Genomic DNA, 13,510 nt, shown 5'->3' with positions numbered 1-13,510 from the left:
GCGCTGCGCGCCCCCCCGCCCCCAGGAACCGCTCTGGCCACACTTCCGGACTCTATGGTCGCGCGGCCCGAGCCGGACGCAGCATTGACGAGGGCGGCCTGGGCCTGCCGTGCCGCGCTCGTCTGCCGCCACCGGCACCTGCGCCTTTCGCAGCACCCGCCCCTCTCCGGCAGCCGCGTCTCTGGGCTCTGTTTGCAAATGTAATGAAGGTGTAGAAAAGGAAACTAAGACCCCGAACGCCAATCACAACTGCCGAGTGGTGGCCGGGAAGGTGCCCAGGACTTGGAGCCAGAGGCACGACCAGAGTCCAGCCTCCGCCTTGGTCAAACATTCCTGACCTACGTAGATTGGTTTCCTTATCTATAAAACAACTTAATACTCCTGCGCGTCCTTCGCAGGGTTGTTGCGAGAATCAAAGTATGTATGAGGACGCCTTTTTAATTGCTGTGCAAATGTGACAGGTGGCTTTCTCTGGCCCCTTATTATTGACAGTGTGCTTCCATAGATTTTTCTATAGATGTAATCCATATGTTGTGTCTGTTATTTTTCCTTTAATTGATTTCACACGCACTTGGTTACATGCTATTCCAACATAGTGGTATACCTTTCATTTAATAAACATTGTTTCCTGTAGACCAGGGACCGAGCCCTGGTGTCACAGTGCTTAAAGCAAAACCAAAAGATCTGCGGTTGGAATCCACCAGCCGCTTCTTAGAAACTATGGGGCAGTTCTACTCTGTCCCATAGAGTCGCTGAGAGTTGGAATCCACTCGTCGGCAATGGGTTTGGTTTTTTGGGTAGACCAGTGACAGGAGAAGAATTAGATTCAAACCCTGCCCTTAATTTATCTACCAAACCAAAAAACCAAACCCATTGCCGTGGAGTTGATTCAGACTCATAGTGACCCTATAGGACAGGGTAGAACTGCCCCATAGGCTTCCAAGGCTGTAAATGTTACGGAAGCCACTGCCACATCTTTCTCCTGCGGAGCGGCTGGTAGGTTCAAGCCGCCGCTTTTGGTTAGCAGCCAAGCGCTTTAACCACTGCACCACCAGGGCTCCTGATTTCTCCCACCATTCCCTTACTGTTGAATTTCTGGATTGTTTATCATTTGTTCTTGTTCTGAATAAACATTGTATAAAAACGTTTTTATTCAAAAAGTTGTTTTTTTTTTTTTTAAATTTCTTTGGGATATGTTGCCAGCAATGAAATTATGCCAGTTTCAATTAATTAAACACTTTTTGAGCACGTTTGGAGTGCAAGACATTTATCTAAACAAAACATACAGGAACACAAAGTAGCTGAAGAACCATAGTTTCCCCCACCCCCTTAGAAGTTTATGTTGGGGAGAGAAATAGACAAAGAAGTTTAATATAAGAGTATGTCATTTGTGACAAGATGACCAGATGGCCTGGCGAGAGGGGTTAAAGTTGGGAGAGATCACTCCTTCGGAGAGAATCAAGAGTCAAGCAGGTGGCATATAAAGGATAAGTAGTATTTCTTAATGGCAGAGATTGGAAGTAGGGAGAAGCGCTTTCCCTGGGGACCTGATAACATGCACCAAAGCATCAGGGTAAGCAAATACAGGGTAGGTTCTGCCAACAGTGAGTACTTCCGTTTGGTGGGCTTGGGTTATGCCTAGAGGAACAGCAGTAATTAGAGCAGACCCTTGGTCTGACCTATACCATGGAATAAAAAACCAAACCCATTACTGTCAATTCTGACTCCTAGCAACCCTATAAGACAGAGTAGAACTGCCCCATTGCGTTTCCAAGGACCAACCGGTAGATTCAAACTGTCAACCTCTTGGTTAGCAGCCAATCTCTTAACCACTAGGCCACCAGGGCTCCATATCATGGAAGACCTCTATAAATACCAACAGTGAAGACAACAGAGCTCTGCTTTGATAGATGGATCTGGCAACAGGATAGAGAACTGACTGGACTGAAGAAAGGTGTGGCAGACAATCCTGTCAGAAGCATACTGCAATAATCCAGGTAGCTGGTGTGAAACAAAGGCATGAACAAGGACGATGGGAGAGTGCGGCATTGAGATGCGAAGGGAAGGGTCAGATGTAAAATACCTTGTAAAGACAAATGGACAGAACTTGACAACTGATTGGATATTAAAGGGAAGAAAAAGTTAAAAGATGGTGCCAAAATTTGGAACCCTAGTTACTACTGAGAGACTATAGTGTGTGTTTTTGGTTTTGTCTTAATTCAGCACCACTAGAAAACACCTGAATGGATATTTTTAAGCCAAGTTTGAAAGATACGGTTGAGATGATCCGATTTAAGGCAGGCAATGTGACATGGAAAATGCATTTGGAGGCCTTACATGAACCTCAAAGATTAAATCATTTTCCAGAAATGAGGTACAAGAGACTGAGGGCTGATGTCTCAGACAGAGAAACATAAAGTCACAAAGGACAGCAGTCTGAATTACAGACGCTGAGTTGCAACCAAGCCACTTCTCTCACGGTGCTCAAAGTGATTAGATACAGGAATTTATTTAGTTAATGATGGCTAGTAATACTCCAGGGAAATGCTAGTTAGATCAGCTAATCACTACAACTTAGCACAAAAGGTGCCTCTCAGTTCCTGAATAGTCAAAGCAGAAGGGTAAACAGATTTTTTATTATTCATGAAGAAAGCAGACAGCAACATCATGAAAGCAAACTTTCCTAGAACTAACATCAAAGGAGAATTTATTATTTGGACATTTAACAATACATGTTGCCATCAATAGCTGTAAATTGAACTATGTGACTCTCATAAACATGAGATGTAGAAACTGTCTTTACATCACCATTTCTTATACTAATCTTGTTAAAGATCCAAAAATATTTTTGGTTTGTCTACAAAGCCATTTCTATAGAAGGCCAAAGTAATGTAATCAAAATAGGTAAATTCTTAAATTTTTCATTTTAATTGTAACAATAAATGAGCTTGGTAAAAGGTGTATTATTCTTATTCTTGCTACTTTTATGTAAGTTTGGAATTATTTCCAAAAAGTTTTAATATAAATAAAATAATTTTAAATAGCTCTATTTTAATCCTTTTAATAACTGCCAAACTGTTTTCCAAAGCAGGGGTACCATTTTACATTCCACCAACAGGAGATGAGGGTTGATTTCTCCATATCCTCACTGACACTTATTATGACTTTTTGATTGTAGCCATTCTACTGTATGCCATCGAGTCACTTCTGACTCACAGCGACCCTACAGGACAGAGTAGAACTGCCCTATAGGTTCTCCTAGCCTGTAATTATCATCAGGTCTTTTCTCTGGAAGAGCCACTGGTGGGTTTGAACCACCGACCTTTTGGTTTGCAGCTGAGTGCTTAACCATTGTGCCACCAGGGCTCCTTGTAGCCATTCTAGTCTCTCATTGTGGTTTTGATTTGCAGTTCCCTAATGACTATGAAATTGAGCATCTTTTCATGTGTTTATTGGCTGTTTATATAACTTCTTTGGAGAAATGTTTATTCAAATCCTTTCCATTTTTAAATTGGGTTGTCTTTTTGTTTTTGAGTTATAGTTCTTTACATATCCTGAATATGAAACGTTTATCAGATATATGGTTCCCAAATATTTTCTTCTAGTCTGTGGATCTTTCCATCTTCTGAATGTGTCCTTTGAAGTACAAAACTTTTTAATTTTGATGATGTCCAATATATCTTTTCTTTCTGCTTGTGCTTTTGGTGTCATATCTAAGAATCCACTGCTAAATCTAAGGTCATGAAGATTTACCTATATGTGTTCTTCTAAGAGTTTTATAGTTTCTGCTCTTATATCTAAGTCTTTGATCCATTCTGAGTTAATTTTTGTGCATGGTGTGAGGTAGGGATCCAACTCCATTCTTTTGCATGTGGCTATCCAGTTAACCCAGAATCATTTGTTGAAAAGATTTTTTCTTCATTGAATGGGCTTGCATCCTTGTGGAAAATCAGTTGACCACAGACACATGGATTTATTTCTGGACTCTCAATTCTATTCCATTGATCCACATGTCTATCCCCGTGCCAGTACCACAGTCTTGATTACTGTTGCTGCTGTAGTAAATTTTGAAATCAGGACGTATGAGTCCTCCTACTTTATTCTTGTTTTTCACGATTGTTTGGCTAACCTGGGTCCCTTGAAATTCTATATGAATTTTAGAATCAGCTTGTCAATTTCTAAAAAGAAGCCAGATGGGATTCTGACAGGGATGGTGTTAAATCTGTAGATCAGCTTGGGGAGTACTGCCAAACAAACAATGTTAAGCCTTCTCATCCATGAACATGGTATGTTTTCTCATTTATATAGACCTTATTTAATTTCTTTCAACAATGTTTTATTGTTCTCACGGGATAAATTTTGCATTTGTTACAAATTTATTCCTAAGTATTTTATTCTTTCTGATGCTATAGTAAATGAAATTCTTATTTTCATTTTCTAATTTTTTATTAGAAGTATATAGAAATGCAATTGATTTTTGTATATTGATCTTGTATCCTGCAGCCTTGCTGAACTAATTTATTAGTTATAATAGTTTTTTAGTGGATTCCTTAGGATTTTCTATATACGTGATCATGTAATATGTGGAGTTTATTTTTTTGGTGGTGACTCTAGAATTTACCATATACGTAAGTTATCACAATCAGCTTCAGATTTATAGTAGCTTAATTCCAGTAATATATACATTAATCCTATATAGCTCTATTCCTTCTTTTTTACAGTAGTTATACATATCTATTAATATTACCAATCTAATACATTGTTATATTACTTTACCATTTGCCATAATTTCTTTAGCCCATTACAGTTTTCTTCCCACCTTCTTTGTGCTGTTATTAGCAAACATACATAAACTACACTTCTATATATTTACACATGAACATTGAAACGTGAAGTTCATGTATTTTTCATGTGTCATGAAATCTTCTTTTGATCTTTTTTTAACCATTTAAAAATGTAAAAACCATTCTTAGCTTGTGCAAAAACATGCAGTGGACTAGTTTGGGACCATAGTTTCCTGACCCTCAGGCTAGGATGACTGTCCTTTTCTTGCACAACTCATTTTCCTGTAGTGATCAATGATCTTGATTTTTCTGTATGTTTGGTTTTCCAATTCAACCTCAAACTCTTCACCAGTTGTGTAAACCTCTTCTTGGCACTTTAAAACGCCTTTGAGTATTGACTGTGTCCGTTTTATTTTTCATGAGCAGCCTCTCCCAGGGCTTTCTGTCCTCTTCCAAACTGGTCTGTTTATTTGCCATGTCTGGTGTAGCTGTTATCCTAGTATCTACCTTCATTCCACACCGAGGGATTCCTTTTGCCTTTCATCTGTTAAAAATACCATGTTCCATGTATGTCTCCCACTCAGCTCACTTTCACTTTTACCATAGGTTTTGTTTAACCTTGTCTCTTGGGTAACTAGCAAACTGTGCTCAATCAATCAAGCAAGCAATTAATAAAATTAAAAAGAAGATGCTTGGTGCTCAAACTGTCATGGGCTCAGCCTGGGTCATCTTCCCAGCATTTACTCAGATCCTAAGTAAAAAAATAAATTTGTTCATGTCTGTTTCATCTGTTCACCAAACCACTTGAACCCCAGGATTGATGTAATCTACTGCAAACTGGGACATATAACTCCTGCTGCAAATTTATGGAGAAATGGACAAGGATTCACTTTCTCTCTCTTCAAACTAGATTTTAATCTATTAGTGAGTTTAGCCATTTCCCATGTCTAAAACAAAATGAATTTTAGATTCAGTGTGCTGAGCATTTAGTCTCGTCACTTCCACATCTTCATTCCCCCAACCCCTCTGGGAAGATCGTGTTCCCTGGAGTTGTATGGATCTTGATTCACATTCCGACTATCTCTTCCTAGTTGTGTTACCTTTGGTGAATTTCTTAATCTCTCTTCTCTTTTCCCATACCTCCTTCCCCTCAACCAAGGCTGAAATGCTGCTATGGTTGACCACCTTAATGGATAGGCTCCTTTAACCAGAAGTGACTTATAATGAAACTTTTGGATCCAGGGTTGAGATTGAACCCAAGAACCAAGTCTATTTATGATCCTGAAATTAAGTTTGACTCAATTTGAACCAGCAATCTGAGTTTCACTCCAGAAATGACTTCCCAGCTTTGGAAATCCTCACCTCTAAAATGGAGCTCACCCCCACAAACCTAAATCTCCAAGCCAGGACTGATTCCTCCTAAACTGAAACTGAAGCCTCCTTCCCTGACTACTTCATCACAGTTCCAGAACTTTCCCACTCTATTATTGTTAGGTGCCATTGAGTAGGTTCTGACTTAGAGCAATCATACGTACAACAGAACAAAACACTGCCTGGTCCTGCGCCATCCTCACAATTGTTCCTGTGTTTGAGCCCACTGTTGCAGGCACTGGGTCAATCCATCTCGTTGAAGGTCTTCCTCTTTTTTGCGGACCCTCTACCAAGCATCCTGTATATATAGTTTTATATTTATCCAATTTCTACCCGCACATCATTTTTTATTTTCTCAACTTCCTGAAGTAGTCATTTAAAAAAATATGTATTTGCTTTTCCCATAATCTAGGACAAATTCATTTTATCATCCAAGAACTTGGGAATTAGGACCTGGCCATGACTCTCACTTGAGGGCCTTCAGGTCTTGACAGTCTATACTATTGAACTAGGAGATGTCCCTCATTAAACAGGGGAAAACATTGGGCTCAAAGAGTAACAAATTAGGGAGATAAAACAGAACATGAAAACTAACATAAGACTGTATTGTATCTATCAATTAGGCATCTTTCAGTTTCAAATAATAGCTATCTTAAGCAAAAAGGATAGCAAAGGAATACCAGCGGCTCACAGATTCTGCAGGAGGCTGGGGACAGGCTTGAAAAGCAAGCAGAAGCCCAAGGGATTGCTAAGGACCGAGAAACGGGAGGCACAACTGTTTCTTAGGAAGAACAGTCTGAAAGGGCAAGACTTCCCACAATGGAAGGACCACACCCCTCCCCCGACTGAGAAAGTGTCATTGGATGCAGGACAGCCAGAAAAAACAAAAATGTCCATAGCACCTAGCTTATACTGAACTCCAGGCATTGTACTGCACAAAGCCAGGCAGTGAGTGTTAGGTAGAGTGTCTCACCAAATCTTCACAACCATCACTTGAGCAAAATTAGTCTTGTTAACATAAATGGGGAAAACAAGTCTCAGGTTAATTTGCCTAAGGGTCAGACAGCCAGCAAGTGGTGAAAAGAAATTCAAATGCAGTAAATTTGATTCCAGAGGCTAGGTACAAGCTACTAGTGCCTCCATGAGGAGTGTAAAAATAAAAATTAATACTATCCAGACTTGCTGGAGCCTAACAATTGAAAGATCGAAACTGCTCCGAACTCAAGGAATTAACCTGCTCATAAACAACCAACAGACCTTGGGTTTACTGCCCCAAACCCACGAAGTGTTCTATGCCTAAAGTTACAATTCCTCAGGTCATCCTGATGATTGTCGTAAGTGACCGCATGATCACCAACAGCTGCATTTATGACTACATGTTATTTGAACACTTTTACCCTATTTTTACAATGGTAAACCTTAACATTTTTTACCCTATTTTTACAATCCTAAGTGAAAGGAAGTCTTTTACTTCCTTGTTCTTGCTATATAAACCCTTGACTTGTTTCTTATTGCTGGGGCTCCTTCCACTTTCAGTTTGGATGCCACCCAATTCATGAATCATTTGGTCCTGCTCAAATAAACTCATAAATTAAACATTTGCCTTAATCTCTGAAATTTTCTTTTTGACAGGAGGGAAAGAAAAACTAGAAAATACAGTTAAACAGAAAATAAAGATTTCCACAATTCTGCAACCCAGGGATAACAAAGAGTAATATTTTGGTGATTAGTATTCCTCATTAAATGTACAGGTGCATTTTTATCTCATAAAAATAGAATTACACTGTTTCCACCCAACAATATATTGTGAATATCTTCCCAAGTCAACGAAAATGCCTCTATAACAGTGGTTCTCAAACTCTGTGGTCTCAGGAGCCCTTTCCACTCTTAACAAATTATTGAGGACTTCAAAGATATTCTCTTTATGTGGGTTATATCTATGGATATTTCCATACTAGAAATAAAAACTGAGAAAATTTAAAAATATTAATTCATTGAAAATATCAATAATAAACCCAATACATGTTAACATAAATAATATCTTAAAATGAAAAATAACTGTTTTCTAAAACAAAACAAAAAATTATCAGAAAGTATAGCAATGTTTTACATTTTTGCAAATTTCTTTAATGTCTGGCTTAATTGAAGACAGCAGGATTCTCATATTGCATCTGCATTCAGTTTATTGTGATGTGTCATTTTTACTGAAGTACATGAAGAAAAAAATACGGCCTCACACAGATACATGGTTGGAAAAGAGAGGAATATTTTAATAGCCTTTTTAGAGGATTGTGGATACTCTTCTTTGATACTATATCAGAACTTGACAAGTTGTTTCTTAAAGATCAATTATAGTGTGGAGTTTGAAACATACCAGTAAACTTTTTGTACTCTCCGACATTGAACTCCATAGGTCTACTTAGCACTTTGAATGGATTTCTTACCCATGCATAATTTTGTAACATCCTGCATGGGTCATTTGGAAAATATTGATTCACTGAGTCAGTTATACACATCTTCTAAATGTTGATACATTTCATTACAATATATATACATGTTGTTGTGTGCCAGTTAGTCAATTCCAACTCATAGTACCCCAATAGGACAGAGTAACTGCCCCATAGGGTTTCCTAAACTATAATCATTACAGGAGAAGATTGCCAGGTCTTTTCTCTCAAGGAGCTGCTGCTAGTGGGTTCAAACCTCCTACCTCTCAGTTAGCAGCCAAACATTTAACCATGTGTGTCTCTCTGTGTATGTATCATGTGCTAATATTGTCACTGACCTCGTTGGGATTTTTGTCAAGCTCACAGTGGCAGATACAAGTTTTCCACAGTTCTAATTTTCACTTGAAAGCTCAAATTTGATCATAAACAAAAACTGTTTTTTCCTTGCAGAGAAAGGCTTACTTTGTTCATATGTGAGAAAATGTCTGCCAAATACCCAAGTCTGAATAATATAGTTTATCTGTTAGTTATTCTTTTAAGTAAAAAGTGTTCCATGAAAAAAGTGCTGGTTTAGCTGGCAACTGAGTCACAGAAGCGCTTCTCTTCAAATCAACCATCATACTTTTGTACATGGCAAACAAGCTTTATACTTGCTTCCCATTTTAACATAAAGAATGTTTTGTTTCTTGGCTTACTAGTTTGGTTGTTTTTTTCATATTTATAAAAGTTCTTGGTTTGAGAGTTAATAAAATTAATTTTTACTGCTTTATCAAGGACATTCTTAAGGGAAATTGGCTTTTTCTTTTTTAACTGCAAGTGCTTGGTGGTAAAGAAAGCACTACTAGTTTAATTTTGTGACTAATTCAGTTTGGTGCCTTGATTTCTGCTACGGAGCCAGCAGTTTTACTTAGCATTGTTTTTGCATCAATCAGAACAAATACCAACACACTTAAAAAAAAAAAAGGCAAATAACTTCTTCGTATTATTATAAAAATAGTTTTGATCTCACAGACTTCCTGAGTCTTGGGGATCCTCAGGGGATCTGTGGACCACACTTTGATAATCACTGTTCTACATTTTTATGACTACAGAGTATTACACTGTATGCTTGACTATGGTTTATTTAGCTAGTATTCTTTATTGTTAGACATTTGAGTTGTTTCTAACTTTTCTCCATTACCAAGAATGATGTAGTTAAAACATCACTTGCATCCTGAATTATTTCTCCAGGAAAAAGTCTTAAAAATGGAGTTGCTGGACCAAAGAATATGCATGTCCTACAAAGGCTTTTGAAGATTGCCACATTGCCTTCCAGCAGGTTTACTAATTTCTCTTGCACTTTACATAACAATATATGAGTACCCTTCCAGTGTCTTACCAACACTGGATATTATATCTCTTTAAAAAAAAAAATAACTAACCAAATTTACAGGCAATAAATAGCGTGCCATTTTTGTTTAATTTGCATTTATGCTTACAAGTTAGGTTTTCCCCCATACATTTATAAACATTCATGAGTCGCATATTATGTGTTTTGTCTGATTTTCTATTGGGATATCCTTTGGTCTGTCATGTATGTTGTAGGCATTTCTTCCCAGTTTGTTTAGCTTTTAACTTTGCATAGTTTATTGTTATGCTTTTAATTTTTATGTAATTACATATTTGTCTTTTTAATTTTCTGCCTTTGATGCCATGCTTAGAAAGCCTGACATCCTTATGAAAATACTTATTTTTCCTTTTTTAGCAGTTAACTCTTTAATTCATCCAGAATTAGATATCTAATTTGAGGTAAGGATCTGACTTAATTTTTTCCTGAAGAATTAACCATTTATTCTTGCACCATTTTAATAAACAACCCATTTTCCTCTACCTTGAAATGCTGTATTTTTCATATATAAAATATGTGGAATTGTTATAAGGTAGTAGAATGAAATGATTAAGAACAAGGACTTGAACTGGATTCTAATCTCTGCTCTATCACTTGGTAGCTGCATGTCCCTAACCAAGTAACATAACTTCTCTAAACTCAGTTCCCTCATTTGCAAAATAGTAAAACAGAAGTAATACCTCCATAATAACACTATTATAAGAACTCAAGGAAAGGTTTAACACAGAAAACATTCTTTGATGTTTATGAGGGTGGGGAGGGAGGGAGGGAGGGGGTATTCACTAAGTAGATAGACAAGAATTATCTTAGGTGAAGGGAAGAACAGCACACACTACAGGGGAAGTCAGCACAATTGGACTAAATCAAAGCTAAGATGTATCCTGAATACAACCAAACACTTTGAGGGACAGAGTAGCAGGGGCGGAGGTCTGGGGACCATGGTTTCAGGGGACATCTAGGTCAACTGGCATAACAAAGTTTATTAAGAAAATGTTCTGCATCCTACTTCGGTGAGTGGTGTCTGGGGTCTTAAAAGCTAGCAAGTGGCCATCTAAGATGCATCAACTGGTCCCAATCCACCTGGAGCAAAGGAAAGTGAAGAACACCAAAGACACAAGGAAAGCTTTAGCACAAGAGACAGAAAGGGCCACATAAACCAGAGACTGCTACAGCCTGAGACCAGAAGAATTAGATGGTGCCCAGCTACCACCAATGACCACCCTGACAGGGAACACAACAGAGAGTCCCTGTTGGAGCAGGAGAAAAGTGGGGTGCAGAACTCAAATTCACGTAAAAAGACCAGACTTAACGGTCTGACTGAGACTGGAGGAACCCCAGAAAGCATGGCCCCCAGACTCTCTTGTCAACCCAGAACTAAAACTTTTCCCAAGGCCAACTTTTCAGTCAAAGATTAGACTGGACTGTGGGACATAAACTGATACTTGTGAAGAGTGTGCTTTTTAGCTCAAGTATATACATGAGACTAAATGGCAGCTCCTGTCCAGAGGGGAGATGAGAAGGCAGAGAGAGTCAGGGGCTGGTTGAATAGACACGGGAAATCAGGGGTGGAAAGGAGAAATGTGCTGTCACAGTATAGGGAGAACAATTAGGGTCACATAACAATGTATGTATAAATTTTTGTGTGACAGACTAACTTGAATTGTAAACTTTCACTTAAAGCACAATTAAAAAAAAATACTTCCAACCTATAGGGCTGTTATGAGGATTACAGAAGAATGTATAGTATTTAAAACAGTGCCTTGATCGCATTATGACATCAATAAATGGCCGCTATTATTCTTTCTAGATTTTCTAGTCCATTTCACTAATCTAGGGCAATGCTGAGTCAGAATTGGCTCTAGGGCAACAGGAATGGAGGGGAATAAAAGATAAAAATAGACGGGAGTGAGGTAGTGCAAGATAACCATAGGAGCAAAGACATGAAGAAAGAAAAAGACCAAGTTAACTTTTAGAGCACTTTTTTCAAAATGTGGGACAAAATTCATTGCGAGTGAAAACTTAATGATGTATAACCCGCATTTTGTTTTAAATGCATGAATATATTGGAATAGAATAGAAAATATCATATCATAATGAGTTATTAACAGTCCCTGGGTGCAGAACTCAAATCCTAGTAAAAAGACCAGACTTAATGGTTTAATTGAGACTGGAGGGACCCTGGAAGACATGGCCCCCGGAATGTCTGTTTGCCCAAGACTGAAACCATTCCTGAGCCCAACTCTTCAGACAAAGATTAGACTGGACTATGGGATAGAAAATGCTACTCGTGAAGAGTGTGCTTCTTAGCTCAAGTAGATACATGAGAGACTAACTTGAATTGTAAACTTTCACTTAAAGCACACACACAAAAAAAGTCCCTGGGTGGCGGAAATGGTTACGCGCTGGACTACTACTCCATGGCAACCACCACAATTTATGTGTGAAGATTGTTCCAGGAAACTTTTGTTTCAGTATACATACCTACATAATTTTATATATGTGTACTGCAATGATGTAAAATGAATTTCTTATTGTGGCTCTTGGGCAAAAAACTCTGAAAGACACTATTTTAGTACCTAATAAGTAGTTCCTTTTAGCACAGAGCATCTATGCAAAGTCCTAGAGAATCAGAGCTTCTATGTACAAAGTCCTGCAGATCGACCTGGACCACAGCATTTGGAAGGTCTTCAATGACAGACTTACTTTTTTCTTCCCCATCCATTTCTTTCTAGAGTGTTATGAGCTTTTTTTTTTCCTCTTCCTTAAATAATACACTTTCAAATTACTCGTTCTGTAAACAATTTAAAACAACACAGATGAAGCTAAAGTAGCTCTTGGCCACCTTCCTCCTCCAATCCTAGAGCTAACTATTATTAGTTTGCTCTCTTCCCCCTTTTTTTTTTTTTGCATTTAAATACACATATTTGCAAATACATAATTCGTGGCAAGTAGGTCCTCCCACTTGTCTAGAGAACCTTTTCGCGTAGATTTACCTTGTTCTTTTTAAGAGGTGTATGGTATTGTATGTACCGAAGCTGATTATGCGGATGTACCACAGTTGTGTCTTCCCTCTACCGATGAATGACTTGATGGTTCCCAATTTTTCGTTATTTCCCCACTACCATCCCTCGACCCTCCCAAAAACTGAGGCCGGAGTTTTCTTGTGCGTGTGTGGAAGTGCCGACAAGCTAGATTTGTAGAGACAGGGTAGATCGAGTACTTTGTTTTTCATTTTGTAGGCTCTGGGGAACCGCTGCTGATACATCGGGAGACAAAACACACCCAGGGCAACTACCTAGGCAGGAAGAGACCCGGGAAAGGTTCTCACTTAGCTCAGGACAGGTTCTCGCTTTGGACAGTTTTCTTCCTTTCATAACGGACGCTGACTTTGTTCTTTACCTGGCAGATGCAACAGTTCTTAGCGGCAAAATCAGACACAACCACTCGGCCACCAAGCAGCGAACCAAGAAATCACACGGAGAAAAAAACAGCTCTCGAGCCCTCTTAGGTCGTGACGCTTG

At 38.6% G+C, this 13,510-nt stretch overlaps 1 protein-coding gene across 1 annotated transcript in view; it reads right to left on the bottom strand.

Annotated features, from left to right (window-relative positions):
* The window catches only part of TMEM62 (transmembrane protein 62), a 47,744-nt gene extending 34,249 nt beyond the window's left edge, over nucleotides 1-13,495 (bottom strand). Inside the window, exon 1 of the mRNA XM_023735195.1 lies at nucleotides 13,389-13,495. The gene's annotated coding sequence lies outside the window, so the exon portion shown is untranslated. The remainder of the gene's footprint in view (nucleotides 1-13,388) is intronic.
* Between the last annotated feature and the right edge of the window lie 15 nt (nucleotides 13,496-13,510).

Source organism: Trichechus manatus, unplaced genomic scaffold, assembly GCF_000243295.1.
Source record: "Trichechus manatus latirostris isolate Lorelei unplaced genomic scaffold, TriManLat1.0 scaffold00076, whole genome shotgun sequence".
Taxonomy (NCBI): Eukaryota; Metazoa; Chordata; class Mammalia; order Sirenia; family Trichechidae; genus Trichechus; species Trichechus manatus.
Note: the sequence above shows the minus strand (reverse complement) of the source record. Positions and strands in the feature narration are given on the sequence as shown.